The sequence below is a fragment of the Mesocricetus auratus genome, unplaced genomic scaffold (assembly GCF_017639785.1).
Source record: "Mesocricetus auratus isolate SY011 unplaced genomic scaffold, BCM_Maur_2.0 Super-Scaffold_100676, whole genome shotgun sequence".
Taxonomy (NCBI): Eukaryota; Metazoa; Chordata; class Mammalia; order Rodentia; family Cricetidae; genus Mesocricetus; species Mesocricetus auratus.
This window is the reverse complement of record NW_024429266.1, coordinates 61,834,624-61,860,559: the sequence shown is the minus strand read 5'-3', so window position 1 is coordinate 61,860,559 and position 25,936 is coordinate 61,834,624. Positions and strand designations below refer to the sequence as shown.

Genomic DNA, 25,936 nt, shown 5'->3' with positions numbered 1-25,936 from the left:
TTTCCACATTTCATACAAGCAAGCACCCTACCGACTGAAGTATTTCCAGTAAGAAATCTTTCACCCCATGCTCCATAATTAAGCCAGATAAACTCATCTATTCCCCAAGTTGGACTTGGGTGGGATTGTACTTTGGTTTGTTGCTGGTGTCCTGTAAGGAGGGAATAAAGTTTCGACTAACACATGCATGCCATGCAACACACCTGTTGTTCGTGAGTGATGGACATGTTAGAAAGATCACTCCCCTCACCAGAGCTGATCATCAGTCAGAAGGCTTTCACCATGGAAACTTCACGCTCTCTCTGGGACACCGATATGGAATAGCCCCATTCTAGTCATCGGCTTCCTCCCTGTAAGGAAGGGTTCTTTTGCAATTACATATCGCAGATAGTATATCACAGTCTGTATGTTCATGTTCCTGTGGAGATCAGAGGCCAACTTAGCTGTCATTTCACAGATGACCTTATTTCTTGAGACAGGATTGTAGCCCAAATTCTACTTGGTCTTAATCATAAAAATTCAGATATTAGGGTGTGAAAGCTAGAGCCCCTTCAGTCTGAGGTAGAGGTAAGAGCTAGTGGCTGGCTGCTTTGCTTCTCTGAGCTTCCAGCTTCCCCTACCCCAATATCTGACTCTGCATTTTCTTTCTTTTTTTTTTTTTCGAGACAGGGTTTCCCTGTGGCTTTTGAACCCATCCTGGAACTCACTCTGTAGACCAGCCAGGCTGGTCTCAACCTCACAGAGATCTGCCTGCCTCTACCTCCCGAGTGCTGGGATTAAAGGCATGTGCCACCATCGCCCAGCTTTGTTTCTTTTTTTAAGATTTATTTACTTATTATGTATTCAGTGTTCTGTCTACATGTTTGCCTGCATGCCAGAAAAAGGTACCAAATTTAATTACAGATGGTTGTGAACCATCATGTAATTGCTGGGAATTGAACTCAGGACTTCTGGTAGATCAACCAGTGCTCTTAACTGCTGAGCCATCTCTCCAGCCCCTCTGGCTCTGGGTTTTTGTTATTAAGACCTATTAGAATTCGTGCTACATGGGATCACTCACTTCCGCAGCCCTCTTCCTCCCCAACACTGGGATTACACACATGCTCCACAAAGCCTGGCCCTTTTCATATAGGTTCTGGAGATAGAATTCAGGTCTTCATGTTCATACAAACAAGCACTCTGCTGAGTGAAGCATCTCTCCATATCACCTTTACTCCATAGGAAAAAACAATTGAAGAAATATTAATGTCTTCCAAAGAAAGTGCAATATATTTATGTAAGTAAGTAGGATAGAAAAGGCAGAGTCTCTGCATATGTATACATGAATTTACATATTTTATTTATATCATACTTAATTCTTTATATGCATATGTGCTTTGGGTTAAAGAATCTGAAATAACTACACAGAATAAACTATATAAAGCTTAAGTGAATTAATGTCTCTCAGTCAACCAGGTTGGTACAGTTAGGAACCAACCATGGGAACTTGGCTTTCAAAGAAATCTATTATGATTAGAATCTGTACCCCGCACAGAAAGTCCTGGCCACCAGATGTCACCATTTTTCTTGAGACATTTTCTTCTTAGGGAGTGAGAGGAGTAGTGCCTCAGAATGTTCCTGGGGTTTCCAGGAGAGGTCCTTTCTTATGGTATCGTCCTGCCCACTCAGATTTCCTCTCCATCCTGGACACCACCTGAGCTCTTTATGACAGCCCAGTCTCTACTCCAGGTGGATGTTAAAGGGAGGGCTGATTTCATTTGTGTATATTCCCAGGATGCTCCATTGCAAGAGACAATACCACAGGTGTGTTGCATGCAAGGCCCTGGAGTCAGGAGCCCACCCACTGCTTTGTGTAGCCTAGTGGACTACTTTACAAAATGCAGAAGAGGAACTCAGTTATTTCCAGAATTAAAAAATTCGGAAGTCCCAGGCTTTAAGTGAGTAGGGGGGCCAACTTAGGGTGAATTCAGCGCAAGAATGAAGCCCCCAGGGAGGCCGTGACGCAGGGTTAAAGAAATTCTGCAGGATAAACCCTTACACTGTAACTGGATAGTGTGACTGCTCAAAGGAGTAGGACTTCCTGTCATTCACACCCTGGGCAATCCACTGGTCCACCCTCCTTCCATTCCAGATAACACTTAACCAGGATCTATAATGCTCTATGATGTAAATGTGTGGCAGCTCCCTGGAGGGCAGGCTGATTTAATATTTCATGCTAGTCAGTGTTTCATTGTGGTGCCCTCAGGGCAGGGGATGTGTTTTATTTCTTTATGAATTTACAGCAGCACTGAGTTAAGCTGTCCAGGCTGCTCATAAAACGCAGACAGGGCAGAGGAAAGAACTACGTTAGAAAAATTGCGTGCCTACTGTGGACCTGCCAAATCCTTTACAAATATTTCATTCCACCTTCACAATAACTTCATGAAGCAGTCGTTATTACTCTCATCAATAGAGCCAATGAAGGGAACTGGATAAATGGCTTGCCCAGGGTCACAAAACCAAGGGTGTGGCGTCTCATGCTTGCAATCCTAGCACTAAGGAGATGTAGGCAAGGGGATCCAGACTTTGAGGTTATTCTTGGCTACAAAGCAAGTTTGTGGTGCGTCTGGGATAGGTGAGAGCAACCCCTCCCCCAATTAAAAAAAATCACAAAATCACGAAATACATACAAATCTGTTCAGTTAAAAAGAAAAAGATAAGGGACAGAAATGTCTACTGCTTCTGCCAATCTATTCTAAGAAGTAGAAAAGGGAACTCGGGGCGTTTGTTAAAGTTGCCAGGACTCCCCCCCTTCCCCCCACTACCCCAAACAGGCTTCAGTCCTGGAAGGCCCTTATCCTGAAGAAGCCCCAGAGAGTATTTTTCTGGAATATGCGCGGTCTGTATCAGTAATCTTACATTGCCCCCCGACCTTTTTAGAATAGTATTTATGGTCCCAACTCCCTCAGTCTAGCTATCTGGTTTCTCCTTGGGAAGCGGAATAGAGCTGCTTCAAGTCCTCTCCTACAGGGTCTAGAATTTGCAGACTATCCCTGAGACGCTGGGGCGTTCAGAATTGGCTGAGCGCTCTGCCAGGGTGGGCGGGGAATTTGCAGAACGTCCCTGGCCCGGAATCCCTTTGCCTAGAAGAAAAGCGCGAGCACAGAAGCCGAGAGAAGTTAGGGAGGTCGAGCAGGGAAGGCTTGGTGGAAACCTCAAACAGATTTCCTTTTTGCTGGTCCTGGTCGCTTGGACCCAGGAGGAACGTCCCTGCTTGCGTCTAGGGGCGGACGGTGAACGCGCTGCGCACGGCCCCGCCAGGGCTGGTAGTTTGCAGACCGTCCCTGCCGAGGCCCGCTCGCCCGGCAGCCCTGCGGCTCCCGCGGTGGTGGCAGTGGCGGCGGCGGCCCCAGGCTCGATCCAGCCCAGGTAGCTGCGACTAAGGCTCTGGGGGCGCTGTGACCCCGCTCCTGGCTGCTCCTGGCCGCTCCTGGCACCCTCCTGTCCCCCAGAGTACGGCTGTTAGAGAGTGACCCCGACTGCTGCTGATGGTGCCTCTGTTGCTCCCCTACTAGCAGGTATGAGCTGCTGCGGGTCGGGCGATCGATTCAGACCTCGCCATCTCCCCCGAGGAGATGCATGCACTGGGGATCTCGGGGGACGCGTGGGGGCCGGTAGAGGAGCTGAAGCAGCTCTTATCCGGCCCAGCGCTGACACCCGGGGCGGCGTGGGTGTTCTGGCCGTGTGTGATCCGGGACGGGGGTGGGAACCTCAGAGTACAACCTAGGTAGGGGTGAGCTTGGAGTGTCCACCACCTGCTCGGGGCACCCCTCTCTCGGGACCCTGAAGACCATCTCTAGGCTCTGAGGCTTTTAGGTTTCTCAAGGAACTGTGCAGAGGGTCTCGGGTGGCGTGGGCTGGAGGCGAGAAGCTGAGATTGGCATTTTGGACATTGGGACCACGAGGAAAACAGATAGAATCAGGATCCCAGCGTGGGCTGGACTAGGGAGCTCTAAGTGGGATATGCCTTGAGCCAGTTGGAAGGAAGAATGAAGGAGCGGGACCCCTTGGCCCTGGGGAGAAGGGATAAGAAGGTTCGAAGCTCCAGGCTGGGAGATCAGGGAGACCCCCTCGGGTCCCAGATAGCCTTGGGGGCCGCCAGCCCGACCTCGATCCAGCCGGCATGCACCCACGGCTGGGGGATGGCTGAGGCTGCGGGATGCAAGGGCCGACACCCGCGTACACACTCCCCTAGAGCATGCTCAGTGCGGTCCTGGGAACTTCCTGCCGAGTCGCCAGGCCAGCCGCCTCGGTCCCCTTTGGGGCCGTAGCTCGCTAAATTGGGGGCAGGGTGTGAGTGTGCGAGTGGGGATCTCTGTGCTCTCTTGTCCATCCTTTCTCGTCCCCAGGCCTCTGTCTAGCCTGTGACGGGCATCACGGTTCTGTTTTCCAGAGCCATCCTAGCCTCTGGAGACGGGGGCGTGGATGTCATACCCTTGCGCCCTGCGGGTGGAGGACCAGAGGCCTGGTGACTGGACGGTCGGCCAGGTGGACCGTCTTTCAGTGCACGCAGGGCGCTCAGTCGCGCGCATTGACTCTGCGCCACGAGCAGGTTGGGTGGAAGGGGGTGTGTGAGCTCGGCAACATTCGCGCGCTCACAGTCGATGTCACACACAAAGCCACTACAAGGAAGAGGGAAGGGGTGGCGCTTGCATTTTTTATTCGGTGGCTTTTGGAGCATCCTTCAGCTGTGTGTGTGTGTGTGTGTGTGTGTGTGTGTGTGTGTGTGTGTTCGTCCCTAAGGACGCCTCCTGACTGGGCTGAGGTTGCCCTGGTCTAGGTCTACAGTTCAGTAACTCCTGGCACTTATTGCCAGGCCTTGATTTGGTGTTTGTATTATGGCACTAGGTTCCTCTGGGGCGGTGGAGTTGGGAAGCAGCAAGCTGAGGTTTGTATGGGTTTTCCGGTTGGATAACAAAGTCATGCCTGTAAACACACTGGATCTAAGGTTACATCAAATCAGAATCTACTAAGGTCTAAATAGAAAGCACATTCATTGGCTGACCTATCCCAAGTTCCTTGTCAAGTTAGCAGCATTTCTCACCCTGGACTTAGGGAGACCCTTTGTTGCTAAGACAGAGCTCACTTGTCTCAGCCAAGAAAGTCAAACCATTTCATACCTGTCTCTTATGAATTTTCCCACCCTCCCTTAGTTCCTCTAAATCATTTTGTGGCTATTACTCAGAGCTGAGATGAGCAGGCTTAAGTGTGATTCTGTTAGGATCAGAACAAAGCACCCTCTTTTAGAGAACATTTTAGTTTTTCTTCTGTTATCAACTTAATGTCCGGGTGATCAACTTACTTTATGTAGAGCACTGGAAATGGACAGGAGGGAAGAGTGGGGAGAGATTTTTAGGGACAGAGAAAGAGGAAGTGTCTGTCCCCAGCAACGGTCTGTGGCCCAGTTGAATGTCTGGACAAAAGGCTTAAGTAATTTCTTTCCTGTGTCTCTCTCCTTCCAGCCTGCCTTCCTAGTTTGCCTTCCTAGTTTGGGACATTGGGGACTGAAGTCAGGGTAAAGGAGTCTTGGAACTTTGTATCAATCCAAATGGTTACTCTGTGTGTGTGTGTGTGTGTGTGTGTGTGTGTGTGTGTGTGTGAGAGAGAGAGAGAGAGAGAGAGAGACAGAGACAGAGACAGAGAGACAGAGAGAGAGACAGAGAGAGACAGAGAGAGAAAGAGAGAGACAGAGAGAGACAGAGACAGAGGGAGAGAGGGAGAGAGACAGAGAGAGAGAGTCTCAAGTATCAGTCCTTGTCTCCAACCTTGTCTAAGACAAGTTCTGGGTTGTTTAGGTTTTTGTTTCTTTTTTTCTTCTGGTACTTATGTCAGCAGAGACCTAGCTGAGCTCTGCGTCTCCTGTCCGTCTTTCATCTTCCCATAGGAGTGCTAGGGCTATTAGGCTTATGTGGGTGACTGGGATCGAACTCAGTTCCTCATGCTTGCAAGGTAAGTGCTTTCCTTGAGGAGCCATCTCCCCAGTTCTCCCAGCAGCTGAATTTAAGGGAACCTGAGATGGCGGGAGCATTGGTCCCTTTGAGGGTAGCTGTCTCTGAACTCCAGTGACTGTGGCAGCAAAGCTCTCTGAGCCTTTGGATCGCCTCCTGAGCAGCGTGTACATTTTCAGTGCTTTGTGTGTAGAAGTGTGAACGCTGTGCTCATTATATATTCACACATCCTATACATTCTTATAAAGAACATGTGCATATGGATGTGCATCCGCAGTGTTCTCCAGGGAGAAGCTGGAAGCTGGAAGAGACCCCGGGAGTTGAGAGCAATGCAGAGATCCTTCCCAATTCAACTTCCTCAATCTCAAAAGGGCCCACCAGCTTTGTGCCCAGCTGGCTTCCTAAATGTGGAAATGCCACAGTGTCCTGCAATTACAGCCGAGGGGCTTGAAGAGTGGCTGCTCACCAGTCCTTCCTGATGCCATTCTGCCATTGTGTGTGTGTGTGTGTGTGTGTATTATGTCTGTGTAGAGGCCAGAAGACAACCTCAGGTATTCTGCAGGCACCATCCACTTTTTTGATTTTGTGGATCTCTTACGATCCTGGAACTCTCTAAGTAGGCTAGCCTGGGTAGCCAGCAAGCCTCAGGGACCTAGCCTTCTCTTTCTCTCTGTTGCTGGGATTACAGGTGCACACTACAGTATAATAGGCTCTCTTTAACCTGTGTTCTGGAGACCAAATGCAGGTCTTCATCCTTGCTTGGGAAATACTCTATGACTGAGGCTCTGTGCCACCTCAGAGTCACCTTTTGGGAGGGAGATAGATAGGTGGTGATCCAGAAATGTCAGTGAAGTCACCAAGGGCAGTCACCGGGAGGATTTATGTTGGGGATTGGTACCCTCTGTCACCATTCAGCATCCTCACAGGTAACCCCATTCCTGAGAGACTTGAAAAGCACTGGGTTTTCTGGCTTTATTTCTTCCAGTTTGTCCTGGCCTGGGGGTAGCGGTGAATGGCGGTTCGCTAGAGTGACAGCCTGTGTCAATGCTTTTGTAAGGGGTCTGAGGAAGGCCTGTGCTGCTAGCATTGTCTCTGGAGTTGCTATGATGATGGCAAATGTTTAGGGATGGGATTCCTGGTGCTGGGCAAGCAAATCAGTGAGTAGTTTTGATGGGAGGAAGTATATGAATTTCAGAACCCAGGTATTGGAAGAGGGACGGCATCATTTGTATAGAGGTGTGGAATAGCCTTGTGGGTGACAGTTGAGAGGTCTGAGTGGGAAACCAGTGTTTGGAACTCGTCAGTACAGGTTTTACCAGACTGCCTTTAAAGTTAATGACTGCTTTGAAGTGGAGTCACTCATAATAGCCAAAGAGATGGCTATATTCTTAAATTTCTGTTTTGAATTGAATAACGATCTCCCCATCCTTTGAAGTTTTGCATAGTTTTGATTTTTTACTCTCCCCATAGGGTCTCATGTAGCCCAGGCTGCCCTGAAGCTAACTATGTATGTAGTCTAGGCTTGAGTTGAGCTGATCTTCCTGCCTCCAAATGTTGAAATTACAAGCACTACACTAGGTTTATAAATGCCTAATCTAGGTCATATCCTGACACTGTTTGACATGCTGTGTCCATATCACTAGCCCCCCCTTCGTGTGTGTGTGTGTGTGTGTGTGTGTGTGTGTGTGTGTGTGTGCATCCCTGTAGAGGCCAGGGGTTGATGTCAGTCAGGTGTCTTCCTCAATTGTTCCCCACCTTATTTTTTGAGAAGCTGGAGCTCATTGACTGAGCTAAGTTGGTTTACCTATAAACTATACACCTGTTGGTGTGTGTGTGTGTGTGTGTGTGTGTCAGTGGACCGGGCCTTTTATGTGGGTGCAGGGGATCTGAACTTGGCTTGTGCAATAGGCACTTTATCTACAGAGTCATCTCTCCAGTCCTAGTATTTATCCAGCATCTTCTATGAGCGATGGCCAGAGCTGATGCTGGCGATGAAGATGCTCTCCCTCCGAATGACCTTCTCACAGCTAATGTAGCCAGGCTCTTCAAGTGCGCTGATGTAGACAGAGTCCTTGGGAAACTGCCAAGACCAGGTCCCAGGAGCCTTGGTCCTGTGACCATGTGCTCTGCTAGGAGAGTGAGGACTTCTGCTGTGTGTTTGGTCATTTGAGCCGTTTTCTTTTTCCTTTTTGTCAGTTCCACAGTTAAATCTATCCTTCCTTGACTTGGTCCTCGGAAGACTGTGTGTGCTGGGCAGGGTTCAGGGGAATTGTTTTATTTCTTCAGAATCCCACAGCTCTTTTGTCTAGCCCACAGACTCCTAGAATGAAAACAGGCCTTCCTTTTGCTATTCCATAGTCTCAAAAATCTAGACAGGCAAGACAATAAGCCATTGCTTCTTGTGTTTGAGTGTGAGGTCAGAAGTCTGTGTCAGATGGCTTCTTCAATGGCTTTGAACTTTTTTTTTTCTTGAGATAGGGTGTGTTTCTGATTAACTACATGATTGGCCAGCAAGCCCCAGAGTTCCTACTGCCTCAGCCTCCCCAGAACTGGGATTGCAGATGTATATCACTGTGACTGGCTTTTTATGTAGTTGCCAAGTATTCAAACCTAGGTCTCCATGCTTTTGTGCAAACATCTTAGGAATTGAGCCATCTCCCTTGCCTCTTAAGGTCTGGGTTTGATGGGTGTAGCTGCCTTGTGAACGGGCACTGTCTGCCTTGTTCACTGCCAGGCCTGTATTGATGCCTGCTGGATGCTGTTCCCCGATGAAGTGGCTACTTAGAGGACTTCTGAAGAGTCTCTCTCTCTATGCTGTTGCCCACAAGCTCAGGAATGAGGTATACTCCCAAATTGTGGTTGCTAGTAGGCATTGCTTTACCTGAGTTGTGAGTGGAGGCACATGCTTGTAATCCTAACATTCAGCTGTCCGAGGCAGGAGGATCATTGCAAGTTCAAGGCTATCCTGGTCTGCATAGCTAATTTGATACCAGCCAGAGCTACACTGCAAGCCTGTGCCTCAAAACAGCAAAAGTGCTCTAGTGCCCCCCTCCCCAGTCATCTCTCACTGGTATCAGGCATGTTGAAGCCCATGGCCCTTGTTAGCTAAGAAAGTGGCCCAACACAAACTGTTAATTCACTTGCCTAACTTTGTGGATGACACCATTATGTTTTGATGTCAAAAGATTGGACATGCCTATCGGTAAAGCTTCTGTCTGACATACATGAGTCCTTGGGTCTAATTCTAAAACAAAAAAGTCTTATTTGTTTCCCCTGTGGGGTGTGTGTGTGTGTGTGTGTGTGTGTGTGTGTGTGTGTGTGTGTGTGTGTGTGTGTGGCCTATGTGCCAGGACAGGACATCAGATGTCTTCTTTTATTCTTTACATCTCATTGCCTTGATACAGGGTCTCTCTCTGAACTGAATTCTCATCCGTCTTTCTAGCTAGCCAGGTGGTCAGTGACTTCTCAGCCCTTGGGATTCCTGTCTCTGTGCCGCAGTGCTGGGTTACAGGCGTGCACAGCCATGCACAGGTTTTGCATAAGTGCTGAGGATTTAAACTTAGCCCTCCTGCTCCCATAGCATTCTTCCCCATTGAGCTATTCCTCTAGTTCCCTTGCCTGGTGCTAGGAGGGGCAGCATTCGGTTGGGGTAGGGAGAGGAAGGCGAGTTTTTCTTTGTCCCCACTGTCAGTAACACGTGACACGAGGTGTCCCAGGCCTGGATAGGATCTCTGCCAGCAACATGGTACTGCTCCTACCTGGATTGCCCTCTTCTGTTGCAGTTCTAGTCTCTCTACACCCTCTCCCTTTGACTGTGTCTGATTTGAGTCAAAGCTGCTTGCCAGTTTTGACAGCAACACCGTTCAGTGGGCAGCATTCACTTTACATTATTTTGCTCACATAAATGTATTTCTCTTGGCTAAATACCATCATCATCTTTTTCCCGCAGTTTTGCAATTCTAATGTTTAAGAAAGTCTGCAATGGCAGACATGTTTCCTAGACGCTCTAGTTTATGTTTCGGGTGTTGTGATAAAGCCCTCTGACCAAGAGCAACTTTGGTGGAAAGGTTTTTATTTGATTTACACTTTCAGATCACAGTCCATCATTTAAGGGGAGTCAGCGAGGAGCCTGGAAGCTGACATGGGGGAGCCCTGCTTGTTGGCTGCCCTCTTGCTCTAGTATTTAGCCTGGTCCACTTGCCTAGGGAGGGCACTGGCATAGGGGGGCTGGACCCCCCACATCATTCAGGAATCACACACCGCTATAGGCAATCTAATCAGGGTAATTCCTAATTGAGACTTTAGGTTGTGTCAAGTTGCCAGCTGAAGCTAATTGGACACTAGCTTTGTTTGTTTGTTTGTTTTGTGAGGCAGGGTCCCATGGAGCCCATTCTGGTCTTGAACTTGCTCTGTAGCCGGGCTTTGACCTTGAACATCTGATCCTCCTGGCTTCTAACACTCCAGTGCTGGGATTACAGGCTTGTACCACCGTGCCTGATTTATACGGTCTGAGGATCAAACCTGGGGCTTTGTGCTTTCTAGGTAAGCATGCTACCGACTAAGCCACATCTCGAGCCCTTGTTTAGTCTCTTTGAGGGTCTCACCCTGTAGCTCCAGCTGGCCTGGAATTCATTATGTAAACCAGGCTGGCCTGGAACTGGTGGCCTCTTCCTGCCAAAGGATGAAATTGCAGGTGTTTGCCACCATACTTGACTATACTAGATGTTTTTTTGGGGGGGGGCTCAAATAGTCTGAAAGGAGTGGGGAGCTCTTATTCTCACAGCAGAAGCTCTGTTTCTGGGCACAGGGTGGCATACTGGAGTCCCAAGACAAGCCTGTGTGGCTGGTGGGTGCGCTGAACTCCTGAAGCAGCTGGCTGGCTGTCCAGCTTCTCCTGTGCTTATATGGTGGCTCTATTGGCTGGGGTCTGTATGCCTGCAATAACTTCTTTAATCAGTGTGTAGGGATAAGCTTTTGCATGCGGCTTATACTGAGGGTTATGTGTTCTTGTGCATCTTTTGAGTTTGGAGTTCCACATCAATCTTAACATACATGCACGTGTGTGTTTGTGTGTGTGTGTGTGAACATACTGATGTGCATGCATGTTTATGTGTGGTACATGTTCATGTGTTGGAGGCCAGTGGTCAGCTTTGGGTGTGGAGCCTATCACCTTGTGGTTATTTGTCTGTTTTAAGATAGAGTCTCACTGGTGTGAAACCTGAGTCTACAGAATCCTCCTGTGTCTGCTTCCCAGTGCTGGGATTATAAACACATGTTACCACACTCAGAATTTTTTTTACCTGGATGCTGGGGATCACACATGAATCCTCATGCTTGCAAAGGAACCATTTTACCAACTGCACTCAAGTGGGAAATTCATTTCATAGAGAATGTAATTCCTAGGCTCATGAAAAGCAGCAGATTGGTACGATGAAATATGTGTGTGCTGGAGTGTGCATGTGAGTGTGTGTGTGTGAGTGTGTGTGTGTGTGTGAGTATGCATGGGGTACATGTTCTTTCGTGTGCTCATGCTTATAGAAGCTTAATCCTCCTCTTTCTCCCTTCACCTTGTTATTTAAAACAGTGTCTTGAATGTGAGCTCACGTGACTGCCCAGCTAGCCCCAGGGCTCCTCCTCTCTACTTCCTGCAGCACTGGGAGTACAGGTGTGCACTATGGTGTCTCTTTTTAAAGTGGGCTTTGGGGAATTGAAGTCAGGTCCATGCCTGGTTACTATGCTTCAAGTTCTAGAAAGTCTTTCCAGTGCAGTGACTTGAGAGAGACCTTTCTGTTTCTTCATTGTCAGCCTGTAAGTGGAACTGTTCCAAGGTCACTGTCTCCTCTCCTAGTGATACTGTAGAAACAACAAACCTCCAAGTTCGAAGCCATAGTTTGAACTCTCCTTTAATAACAACGCAGAGGTCTTACTGTGGATCAAAGTCCCCATTTCTTCTGGAGGCTTAGCACAGAATTTACATCCTCACTACTTGTAGCTCCCAGAGGCTGCCTGCATCCAGAGGCCTGAGCCTTGACCTCCAGCACCAGGTACTAGAATTGAGTTCTTCCTTCTGCTGCTTTGCTTGTTTGCTCAACAGAGCAAGGAATGGTCCTCTGCTTCCCCGGCCCCTGGATTCAGACCACATGATCATCCTCATATCTGCTTCGCTCTGTGAGGTGGCACACACAGCACAGGGTCCGGGGCTGAGAAACTGAACATCCTCAGAGCCTCTTTTACCCTCACCAGGGTTCTCAAAACCCTGGAAGAGAACTGTTCTTCATTTTACTGTCACAAGAAACCGGTTTCCTTGTTCATGTATATATGTACGTATGCACACACTTGTACACATATCTTAGATATTTATTGTATATTATATAATATATATATTTCATTGTGTGTATGATGAGTGTGAGTGTGGGTGTGTGCCATGGCATACATGCATGTGGAGGTCAGAGGACAACTTTTGAGAGTCTCTTCTCTCATTCTACCTTGCTGATCCAGGGCTCTCTCATTGTTTCAGCCCGATTGTGGATTCCAGGCCAGATGGCTTATGAATGTCCCAGTGATTCTGCTCTCTGGGCCTCCCATCCTTACCTATGAGTGCTGGGATTCTAGACACACATCACTACCTCTAGGCTTTTTAATTTGTAGGTCTAGGGGCTAGAACTCAGTTTATCAGCGCCTTTGTCTTGTGTGTCATTCACTGGTCCTTCCCTGTCTTTTGAAACAGACACACACCCTCTTTAACAACACACGTTACTATCTAAATAAGACTTGAGTTCTGCTAAGGCCAGAGACGGTGCCAAGAAAAAACTTGCACATGTTCCTAGTTATGTAATGGCTGAGAGCAGTGTCATTACAGTGAGAAAACAGAGGCTCTGCAGAAGTGTGTCTGAGGTCACCTAGTCACAAGTGGCAGAGCCTGGGCACAAAAGCCTGTGTTCTGTTTTGTTTGTTTTATTTTTGTTTTTCAAGACAATGTTTCTTTGTGTAACAGCTCTGGCTGTCCTGGAACTCCCTTTGGGACTAGGCTGGCCTCAAACTCACAGAGTTCCACCTGTCTCTGCCTCCCTCATGCACCACCACCTCCCAGTTAAGCCTGTGTTTTTAATCATGTTGTGTTTTCTTCCTTACAAGCGGTCATGCAAAAAACAAAATGAGAACTTGCCATGGAAAACTTGAGATTAAGTAAAATAGCTTCTCCTTTGCCAAAGTAGTGGTAGACAATAAATATTGCTGTAGTAATTGGATTGTACTAATGACTCCAGGTTAATGGCCTCCTTGTGTCTTCCGTTCTTTGCAGGGTAACTGCTGTGTGGCTTGCTGTGGTCAGCAGGATGTAGTTGAACTCAGTGTATAAGCAACTTTTTAACAGCACCTGTGTGTTTCTGGTTACTTTGTAACTCAGTTTGCTGTCTTGGAGCTGTGGTGCAACAGTGAGAAACATGCCCAGGCTAGCCCAGTGGAGTGAACCAGGCTATGTCTCCTGATTCCTTCCAGACCAGCCAGCTGTCTTCTGACCCTCCCGTTACTCATGATCACCTAAGTATTACCTTGATCAGTTCAGTGTGGCCTGGGCTACGAGAACCTCCCTGCTGATCTGTACAGACTTGTAAATACCATGTGGCATCTTCAGTCACTGAATTCCAGGGAGAAAGACCAGAGCAGTTGATGGCCAGATCATACTAATACTTAAACGGCAGAGAGACTGATTCCTGTGTCCTGTGAAGATCATTGTGTATTACTTCTAACTAATTTATATTCTATTCTGATTGTACTTTAGCTCCAACAATGTCCCATTGTATATGTCCTTCCCCGTTTTCATTTTTATATTAATTTTTAAGTACCTATTTTTATTTTTAATTGTGTGTCCATGTGTGGGTCTGTGCCACCATGTCCAGAAGAGGGTGTCAGATCTCTTGGAGCTAGAGTTGGAGGTGCTTATGAGCTGTGCAGTGTGGTTCCTCTGCTGAGCCATCTCTTCCGTCTTTTAATTATTATTAGTGTGTGTATGTGTGTGTACCAATATGTAGTGAGTGTGTGGTGTGTGTGTGGGGGGGTTTTGAGAGTGCTACAGGGTACATGTGGAGGTCAGAGAATTTTAGGGAAGTCAGTTTTCCCCTGTTATGTTCAGGCAAAGTTGCTTTTGTTTCTGTCTGTGCTGAATACTCCAGGATAGCTGGTCCAAGAGTTTCCAGCAGATTTCCATCTCTCTGTAGGAGTGCTGGGATTATAGATACTTGCTACCATGTCTAAGGACTCCAGGGAATGGATTTAGATTATCAGCCTTGGATGGCAAGGACTTTTACCCGCTGAGCCATCTTGCCAGCCCATACTTATTTGTTGAGACAGAATCTCACAGAGCCTAGGCTGACCTCTAACTAGGTTTGTTGCCAGGGGATGACCTTAGACTGTGTGTCATCCTGTCCCTGTCTCCCCAGGGCTGGGATTATGGGTATGTGCCACTATGCTCAGTTTTTGAGGTGCTGGAGAGGGCCCTATGCTTTTACACATGTGAGGCAAGTGATCTACCAACTGAGCTGCTTCCATAGCCACCCCCAACCCCTTAATTAATAATATCTTTTATAGTCATAGTGTATGTCCAAGAACTTTTCATTCTATCTGCCTCCATTCCCTCCATTGAACAAAAACAAGACAGTGAAATGCTGAACAGTTTCCCTAAGAAACGCTTATTTACCATCCTCATACTCATTATAACCTGCTGATATTGTAGCTTTTCACTTAAGTCTACATTAAGTAATGCATAGCCGTCAATCACATTGGTGCCAGTAAGTGCAGGTTTTATGAATGTTACTTGTCTCTACCACCAATGATCAGCTTGGCACGGTCTGCCAGGTTCAGTTTTATTGTCTGAAAACACAATCTAGTCACGGACCAGCCTACTGTGACCAGCTGCCCATTTAGTTAATAAAGTTTTTTTTGTTTTTGTTTTTTGAGGCAGGGTTTCTCTGTGTAGTTTTGGAGTCTATCCTGGAGCTTGCTCTGTAGACAAGGCTGGTCTGGACACGTGCCATCACTGAACGGCTAATAAGGTATTTTTTTAAGATTTGTTTATTTCTACATATGTGTGTATGTGTGTGTCTGTATGTGTGTGCATGCAGGTGTCTCAGAGGCCAGAAGAAAGTGCTGGACCCCCTCTAACTGGAGTTACAGGCAGTTGTTAGCCATCGGATTGGGAGTCAAATCCAGAGCATGTAGAAAAGCAGTATTCACCTCTTAACTGCTGAGCCTTCACTCCAGCCCTGTTAAAAAATTTTATTGGAAAATGGCTATATACATTTGTTGATGTGCTGCTCATTTCGTTAATAATGTTTCCTGGAAAACGGCTAGCCCGTTGGTTCATGTATTACCCGTTTTGTTAAAATTTTATTGGAACATAGATGTTCTCATTTGTTCATGTGCTGCCCATTTTGTTAATGAACTGTCGTTGTTGTTGTTAATACAGCTTTTTTGGTGTCACTAAAGGTTGCTCGCACCATGGCCTCTCCTCTTCTGTCTGTCTGCTTTTACACAGCCATAGAGGCGGTGAGCAGGCTGAAGGAGCTGAACTGGTCTGCAAGGCCTGAAGTGTTTGCTTTCAGGCCTTGGAAGAGAAACATTTCTGACTTTCGCAGAGATGATTTCATAACACGAAGTTCTTGGGACATGACACTGCTCAAGGGAACTTGCCTTCTCCCAACCCCTTTCGGCAAAAAGCAGTGTCCAAATTGGGCAGGCATGAGAACCCGTCTTTCTCCAGGCTGCTTCATTTCATCATACTTAGTCCCAACAGTTAACTTTATCCACTTCCTCCTGTGTCTGTTAGGAGTTCCTGCTAAGGAACTCTCAAACATTTCCAAAAGTGTTTCATTATATAACTGCCATCATGCCTCCCTCTTTTAATTTAAATGAGGCTTTATAGTGGAAACAAATTGGAATTAAAATGGACACAAATTCTGTTCAAGTGCTGGTTATTTATTCATTAGGTTCCAACCAAGCTCTGTGTGTGTGTGTGTGTGTGTGTGTGTGTGTGTGTGTGTGTGTGTGTGAGAGAGAGAGAGAGAGAGAGATAATGGAGTCCATTAGAGGAAGAGTTAGAGAAACTGTATATCCTGACTTTTCTTAAAAGCACCTCTCTTGCCAACTACGTTGGCCCATTTCTAAGAGGGTGGTGTTGTTGCAGAGCACAGTACCATTTAGAGACATTAATCAAGAACTTTTGCAGTTAAAATGTTTTTTTTTTTCTTTTTAAGCAAAACAGAATCCCCCTTTCAGACCTAACTGGGCCCCTAGAGGACACATTCCTGTAGCGCTATATTTTCCAAGATGATTCTATCATTTATGTCCCATGGCTCATGGGATGGATGGGCAGGAGCTGAGGCAGAAAGGACTTCAGACCCATCTGGCCAAGACATTTCTTTAGAGTTTGAAATGCTAGGTGATGCATGGCCACTGACCTGGTTACTTATTGGTGAGATTGGAGGCAAAATAAATGAGCTTGGATGGTAGCCCAAATGGCTGAGGGAACAGGGACATCAGAGGAAGTTTGCCTGAGTATTTTCATTGCTTAAATATTTTTGTGAGTGTGTGTGTGTGTGTGTGTGTGTGTGCATGCACACACATGTGCACGTATGAGTACACACATGCTATGGCACATGTGTAGAGCTCAGACAGTCTCACTCTTGAGTCTTCTGTTTCTGCCATGCGGCTTGCTCCAGGATAGCTAGCCTGCAAGCTTCTGGATGATTCTCCTGTCGCTGCCTGCTATCTCACTGTGGGTGTGCTGGGATTACAGATGTGGACCACCACACCTGGCTCATCATGTGGGCCCCAAGGATTGAACTGTGGTTACTGAGCTCCCACTTTTACCTGCAGAGCTATTTCTCTTGTCCCTTTCTTGAGCATTGGTAAGTCTACATACCAAGTTCATGGCCAGCCTGGGCTATTTATGCCCTTATCAAAAAATCCAAAACAAACCAAAACAAAAAACTCCAGATAAGAAAGGCTGATTGATACTTACCCATTCTGTGGGAACTAACCCAGCCCCATGAGATCCGACCTACTCCTGAGACATAGCATTAATCCGTCCTGAAGATGAAGCCTCCGTGACTCTGTCTTCAGATAGCCCTGTCTTAAAGATTCCATCACCTCCCCACCACTGGCTGGGAACCAAGCTTCTATCTAGCACGTGGACCCTTGGGACAGTGGTAAGGCAAGCAGACCCAGGACTCAGGTGGTCCTGTAAGTGAGTGTGACTTGCTTCTGATCATTCTGCAAGGCCTCGGGAAGACCATGTTGTACCTTCACGCTCAGCTCACTAACCTCAGACTAGAGTTTAGCAGTTCCTTCACTTTTGATTTTGTTCTTTGAGACAGGGCTCTTGTAGCCCAGGCCTTCCTCCCTATATAGCTGAAGGTGACCTTAACTTCTGATCTTCTCCCTCCACCTTGGGAATGCCGTTATTATCTCGGCGTTCCCTGCCATGTTTGGTGTCCAGGCTCAGGTATCGAAACCCCAGGCTTTGTTTGTGCTTGCTAGGCAAACGCTTTGCCAACTGAGCCACCGCCCCAACCCTAACTCCTTCCTTCTCTGTTCACTGGCCTGCAGACTGCAGTAGTGTAAGTGCTACTTGTAACCTTGTCAGCGGCAGATAGCCAATATTTTGAGTAAGTAAGGAGCTGTCTTAGCTTATCGAGACTCATCTTTACTCTGTGCTGATAGTCCTGCTGGGCCTGCTGCTAGACAGTGTGACTTAACGTGTTAATAAACAAACATGTGCGCCTCTTTATCACAATTAAAAGCATATTTTAACTGGGGAATACAGCTCATTGGTAGAGTGCTTTCCTGGCATGTGTGAGGCTCTGGATTTGATCCCAAATACTAAAGAAGAAGAGGAAGAAAAAAAAAAAAAAGACAAAATATTTTAGTCACTGAGTGTAGTTGGTTTCCTCTTGAATCCTATAGATTTCAACCTTTTTCCACTGGAAGATCCCTCTGTGGGGGCTGGGGATGTAACTCAGTTGTTAGAGTGTATGCCTAACATGTGCGAAGCTCTGGGATTGATCCCCAGCACGACATAGACTGGGCAATGCTGGTTGTTCTGGGATTGATCCCCAGCACGACATAGACTGGGCAATGCTGGTTGTTCTGGGATTGATCCCAGCACGACATAGACTGGGCAATGCTGGTTGTTCTGGGATTGATCCCCAGCACGACATAGACTGGGCAATGCTGGTTGTTCTGGGATTGATCCCCAGCACGACATAGACTGGGCAATGCTGGTTGTTCTGGGATTGATCCCCAGCACGACATAGACTGGGCAATGCTGGTTGTTCTGCTTTCCTTCTGTTGCTGAGGCACACACAGGACCAAAAGCAACTAGGGGAGAAAGAGTTTATTTTGTCTTAAAAGCCAGCATTCATCATTGAGAGGAGCCAGGGCAGGGATTCAAGCAAGAAACTGAAAGAGAAGTCACGGGGGAGCCTTGCTTGTTGGCTAGCTGAGGCTCATGCTTGGCTGGGTTTCCTGTACAGCCTAGGATCACCTGCCTAGGGAATGATGCCACCCACAGTGAGCTACCAATCATGAGGGTCCCCCACAGACATGCCCACAGATCAGTCTGATCTTGGCAGTCCTTCATTTGAGCTCCCCTTCCCAAAACGAGTCTAGGCAGTGTCACACTGATAGCTAAAGCCACTAGAACACTGGCACACACCTATAATCTCAGCATTTGGGAGGTGGAGGTGGTATGATCAGGAGTTCTGTGTCATCCACAGTTACATAGCTGCATAGAGAATTCAAGGACATTGAGCCAAAAAAGGGGGGCCTCTGTTAAAGGTCTATTTACTGTTAGAGTCTATCAGGGGCCTCTAGTAGAAGTCAAAGAGAATTGTAGGGGTGTGGACACTGCCCAGCCCATTGTTTCCTGTCATTGCGACTTGCCCTCTCAACTCTAGGGAGTTGTCAGGCAAGGGTGGGGAGTGGGTGTGAGCTCAGCTGCACTTGCTGGTTTGCTTTTTGACCAGCTCAAGGAATTGAGCTGAATCCATGGCTGAACGTATCGACTCGATCTTACAAGGAGGAAATTTGCCAGAATGTTTCTCCACCCAGCCTCAAACAACTTGCATAATGTATGTGATGAATTTAAAATGAAAACATACAGGAGCACACATGCACACACATATATATTCATGTGTATACATATAGGAGCACACACACACATATATTCACATGTATACATACAGGAACACACATTCACATATTCACATGTACACATTCAGAAGCACACACATATTCGCATGTATACATACAGGAACACACACATATTCACATGTACACATTCAGAAGCACACACATATTCACATGTATACATACAGGAGCACACACACACATTCACATATTCACATGTATACATACAGAAACACACACACATTCACATATTCACATGTATACATACAGGAGCACACACACATTCACATATTCGCATGTATACATACAGGAGCACACACACACATTCACATATTCACATGTATACATACAGAAACACACACACATATTCACATGTACACATTCAGAAGCACACACATATTCACATGTATACATACAGGAGCACACACACACATTCACATATTCACATGTATACATACAGGAGCACACACACATTCACATATTCACATGTACACATTCAGAAGCACACACATATTCACATGTATACATACAGAAACACACACATTCACATATTCACATGTACACATTCAGAAGCACACACATATTCGCATGTATACATACAGGAGCACACACACACATTCACATATTCACATGTATACATACAGAAACACACACACATATTCACATGTACACATTCAGAAGCACACACATATTCACATGTATACATACAGGAGCACACACACACACATATTCACATATTCACATGTATACATACAGGAGCACACACACACATATTCACATATTCACATGTATACATACAGGAGCACACACACACATTCACATATTCACATGTATACATACAGGAGCACACACACACATTCACATATTCACATGTATACATACAGAAACACACACACATATTCACATGTATACATACAGGAGCACACACACACACATTCACATATTCACATGTATACATACAGGAGCACACACACACATTCACATATTCACATGTATACATACAGAAACACACACACATTCACATATTCACATGTATACATACAGGAGCACACACACACATTCACATATTCACATGTATACATACAGGAGCACACACACATTCACATATTCACATGTACACATTCAGAAGCACACACATATTCACATGTATACATACAGGAGCACACACACACATATTCACATGTATACATACAGAAACACACACACATTCACATATTCACATGTATACATACAGGAGCACACACACACATTCACATATTCACATGTATACATACAGAAACACACACACATTCACATATTCACATGTATACATACAGGAGCACACACACACATTCACATATTCACATGTATACATACAGGAGCACACACACATTCACATATTCACATGTACACATTCAGAAGCACACACATATTCACATGTATACACACAGGAGCACACACACACATTCACATATTCACATGTATACATACAGGAGCACACACACACATATTCACATGTATACATACAGGAGCACACACACACATATTCACATGTACACATACAGGAGCACACACACACACATATATTCACATGTATACATACAGAAACACACACACACATATTCACATGTACACATTCAGAAGCACACACATATTCACATGTATACATACAGGAGCACACACACATTCACATATTCACATGTACACATTCAGAAGCACACACATATTCACATGTATACATACAGGAGCACACACACACATATTCACATGTATACATACAGGAGCACACACACATTCACATATTCACATGTATACATACAGGAGCACACACACATTCACATATTCACATGTATACATACAGGAGCACACACACACATTCACATATTCACATGTATACATACAGGAGCACACACACATTCACATATTCACATGTATACATACAGGAGCACACACACACACATATTCACATGTACACATTCAGAAGCACACACATATTCACATGTATACATACAGGAGCACACACACACATTCACATATTCACATGTATACATACAGGAGCACACACACACATTCACATATTCACATGTATACATACAGGAGCACACACACATTCACATATTCACATGTACACATTCAGAAGCACACACATATTCACATGTATACATACAGAAACACACACATTCACATATTCACATGTACACATTCAGAAGCACACACATATTCACATGTATACATACAGAAACACACACATTCACATATTCACATGTACACATTCAGAAGCACACACATATTCACATGTATACATACAGAAACACACACATTCACATATTCACATGTACACATTCAGAAGCACACACATATTCGCATGTATACATACAGGAGCACACACACACATTCACATATTCACATGTATACATACAGAAACACACACACATATTCACATGTACACATTCAGAAGCACACACATATTCACATGTATACATACAGAAACACACACATTCACATATTCACATGTACACATTCAGAAGCACACACATATTCACATGTATACATACAGAAACACACACATTCACATATTCACATGTACACATTCAGAAGCACACACATATTCACATGTATACATACAGGAGCACACACACACACATATATTCACATGTATACATACAGAAACACACACACATATTCACATGTACACATTCAGAAGCACACACATATTCACATGTATACATACAGGAGCACACACACATACATATTCACATGTATACATACAGGAGCACACACACACACATATTCACATGTATACATACAGGAGCACACACACACACATTCACATATTTACATGTATACATACAGGAGCACATACACCCATATTCACATATTCACATGTATACATACAGGAGCACATACACCCATATTCTCATGTACACATTCAGAAGCACACACATATTCACATGTATACATACAGGAGCACACACACACACATATTCACATGTATACATACAGGAGCACATACACCCATATTCTCATGTACACATTCAGAAGCACACACATATTCACATGTATACATACAGGAGCACACACACACACATATTTACATGTATACATACAGGAACACACACACATATTTACATGTATACATACAGGAACACACACATACCCCTTTATGAAATACTTCATTGAAGGAGATGAAAATGTATTATATATGTGTATGAAATGTCAAAGAATTAAAAAATAAATACCCAAGACATATAGTTCACAATAACTGCAGAAAACAATGCTTTTCTTTTTACCACAGACTTAGGAGGGAAGGCCAAATGTTACCTCCCATTTGCCAGCTTGCCACTGGTCAAGTCCAGCCTTTGAGGTACTGGGTTTTCACTGTAAATGGGTTTCTAGGAGTGTGGGCATCTAGAAACTTCTCTTTGCCATGACTTTGCCACAGGCGAGTTTACTCCATGTTCTTCGATGTTCAGATGTGAAGCCGTTGTGCTGAGAGCATCTTTTCCTTGTAGCGTCCGAGTTGCAATTTAGAGTATGGAGGTGGTGCTGGTTCCTGGTAATAATACTCAGGTTACTAAGCTTGACAACAGGCACCTCTACCCACTGTGTAGCCTAGGATGACTGCTGATCCTCCTGCCTCTCCTCCCGAGTGCTGTGGTTATACAGTCTTGCACCACTATTCCTGGTTTATGCTGGAGACTGAGTCTAAGCAAGCACCCTACCCACTGAGCTACAGCCCCAGCTCCAGGTTTTCAATTATCACAAAAAAAAATGATGCTAAAGATTGGAATTGAACAGTCACATTTCCCCTTCATTTTTCTGTGGATTTAGTAACCAACAAAATTCTCATTGATTATTAAGCCCCCTCCCTTATGCAAGGAGTGGTCACATTTTTCATTATTTTTTTACCACTTCTTAAAAGACATAAAGAAAACGCGTGTGTTTAGCATGTGTACCTGACTTTGTTGCTGAGGACTAAGGTAATTTTTTTACTGAACTGTTGATTGACAGATTCATGTGTGTGCTTACAAGTCACACTGAGCCTGATTGTATGTGTGTGTGTGTGTGTGAGCGTGCGTGTGCACTTTCATTTGTATATGTGGGTGCGGGTATTGTGCAGGTGTGTGTACCTGTGAGGTCCAGAGTCCAACCTTGGTTGCTACTCCTCAGACACCATCCAGTTTGTACTTTTGAGACAAGTTCACTCACTGAGCCTGGTGCTCACCCAGGAGGCTAGCCTGATCACTGAGCCTGAGGGATCCTTCTGTGTGCAGTTCCCTGGTGCTGGGATTACAAGCATATGCCATCAACACTGGCTTCTTTTCATGTGGGTTATAAGGATCCAACTCAGGTTTTTGTGCTTGTGTGGCAAGATTTACTGACTGACTGCTCGCCTCAGTCTCCCCATTACTGTTTCAGGTGCAGTATCTAAGGTCCCTTAGTGAGAAGCTGCACTTCTGTAATTAGAGTGGTAATTCTTTTTTTAAATAATGTGTTCATGTGTGTGAAGGCAAGTGCGCTCCTGGAAGCAAGGACACTTTCGGGAGCTCCCAGGGATTCTCCTGTCCTCTGCCTTCCACTTTTGTCCCGGGAGCTGGGACTGCAAACTCACACCACCTGGCTTTATGTAGGTGCCGGGGTTTTAAACGTAGGTCCTTACGCTGGCAGGGGCGTTAGGGGAGCAAGTGATTTATCCACCAAACCGTCCTCCCAGCACCAGTGGTGGTGAATTCACGTCACAGCCTGGTTTGAATGAATGAGACTGTCCCCAAGTCTGGGGTGGCACCTTGAAAAGTAAGATGAAAAGGAAAACAAACACCAGAGTATTCCACGGCACCAATGATGGAGTTGTTCCCCAGGGTCATGTTGATACATGGAGGCAAAGATTTCAGAACAGTGGTCTAATAAAACTTCCCACTGGATTGACATCTGTAATTGAACTTGCAGAGCTGGGGACAAAAAGGAAACAAAAATGGCCCCACTGGGAACTTAGAGCAAGCCAATGGACAGGGACGATCGTGGAGCTGATTGGACCTTTGGCCTGTGACTTGAATTGAGGGCTATGGCTTGGCCTTCCATGCCCAGATTCCTGGGGGTCCCACCCCTTGAGCCTTAGCACACTTAGAACCCCAAAGTACACAGAATACTAACTTGTGGTCATGAAGAACTTCTGTCCTGTGAATGACCCTGAGCAGGCTGGGGTTGGGGTGGGGGGAGCTCCAGGATCACCCTTGCTCCGTGAGCCTGGTTCCAGGCAGAGTATAGCCAACTCTGGTCCTCTTTGTGAAGGATCAATTGTCTCTGAAAATATGGGAGCCACCAACCAGAAGCCGGAGAAAAAGCAAGGGGTGGGGTGGAGGTTGAAATGAAAAGAAGGGGCTGGCTGGGTGGCTCACAGTAGCTGTGACCAGGGAACACTGGGAAGCCACAGAACAGCTGTGTGGTCATGGGTAACCCAGCGCTGCCTTTAAGACCTAAGTGAGACATCAGGTGACCCAGGGCTGCTGTGTTTCCCGGCCACTGAGGTCCCGTGAGCCTCGGTCTCTTCTGCTGCTGTGGGTGAGTTGGGCCGCATGTTACCAGTGTGACTTCCTGCTTTGAGAGTCTTGGATGCCAACCAAGGAACCAGCCTAGGGGATCACTAAACACTTACAGAGGGGCTTTTGTGCCAGGCCTGGGCATAAAGGTAGGAAGCAAACAGGGGAGCCGAACTTCAATTCTAGGAGCCCGTGCAGTTGTGGGAGGTAGGTGGTGGTCAGTGTTCTTTCTGTCTCCATGGTTGCATTGTTAGGCTCTCTGGGGCTGCAATATGCTGTGTGTGTGTGTGTGTGTGTGTGTGTGTGTGTGTGTTGTGTGTGTGTGTGTTGTTGTGCTCAAATTCTGAAACCCCCAAATCACCAAGAGACCCATTTTGATTCAAAAGCAAAGAGCCTTTTATTGTTGTTTAACAAGCTAACCCATTAGCTCGGGCCCTTCATCTGCTCATGGGAGTGTGGGAATGCTCGGAGAAGGACCCTGAGAAACCACAAGGGGAGGATATATTGGGTAGAGCAAGGGGACGGTCTAGGGGTATGCAAGAATCTCAGGATTGGTGTGCTTCCGGGCTTGGGCAACCTATCCTTTATTGATTGGTCAACTGGTTGTTATGGCCTGTGGGCCCTCCCAGGGTGGTTGCTATGCTCTGCACCTCACTGTACCATAGAGTATACCCAGAGCCAGAAAGCACTGATTGGTTCCTTGCCAAAGAGAAGGGTATCTGACATCTGACCTCCTAGTGACTTGGGAGGAGGGGCAAGGTCAGGCAAGCTCATGTTGAGTCATGGCTGCTAAAGCAGGTGCCTGGTCCCTTCAGAGTGTGTGTGTGTGTGTGTGTGTGTGTGTGTGTGTGTGTGTGTGTGTGTGTGTGACCCATGAATTCAGGTGTGTGTGTGTAAGTGTGTGTGGACACCAGAGGGCGATCTCCAGCGTTGCTCTTCAGGCGCCATCTTTCTTACTTAACTTCATTTATTTAAACTGGGTCTTGGGCCAGGGATGTATCTCAGTGGTAAAGTACTTGGCTAACACATGTAAAGCCCTAGGCTTACTCCCCAGTGCCAGCAAAAATAAAAGGAAACAAACATGACCTGGGTCTTATGTCACTCAGGTGGCCTTGAACTCACCATGTGGTCTCTACATAGAGCTGAGGATGACCTTGGAGGCTGGGTTCTCCCACTCCACTTCCCAAGGGCTGGGATGACAGAAGTGAATCACCATGCCTGTATTCATTTGGTGCTGGGGATCGAACC

The 25,936-nt window shown here is 46.2% G+C and overlaps 1 protein-coding gene and 1 long non-coding RNA gene across 11 annotated transcripts in view; one reads left to right on the top strand and one right to left on the bottom strand.

Annotated features, from left to right (window-relative positions):
• Positions 1–3,108: 3,108 nt before the first annotated feature.
• The window catches only part of Mgat5 (alpha-1,6-mannosylglycoprotein 6-beta-N-acetylglucosaminyltransferase), a 282,174-nt gene continuing 259,346 nt past the window's right edge, over positions 3,109–25,936 (top strand). For 5 of the 10 annotated variants that reach the window (XM_040738099.1, XM_013120397.3, XM_005079882.4 and 2 more), the window contains exon 1: positions 3,112–3,557. The gene's annotated coding sequence lies outside the window, so the exon portion shown is untranslated. Of the gene's footprint in view, positions 3,558–14,942; positions 15,038–25,936 lie in introns of all 10 variants that reach the window. The other 5 variants (XM_040738102.1, XM_040738101.1, XM_013120395.3 and 2 more) reach the window with 3 other exon arrangements.
• LOC121136799 lies at positions 22,563–24,914 on the bottom strand. Its single transcript, XR_005873939.1, has 2 exons — positions 24,303–24,914; positions 22,563–22,704 (listed from the first exon to the last, which is right to left on the bottom strand). It is a non-coding gene; the product is annotated as an uncharacterized LOC121136799 (long non-coding RNA).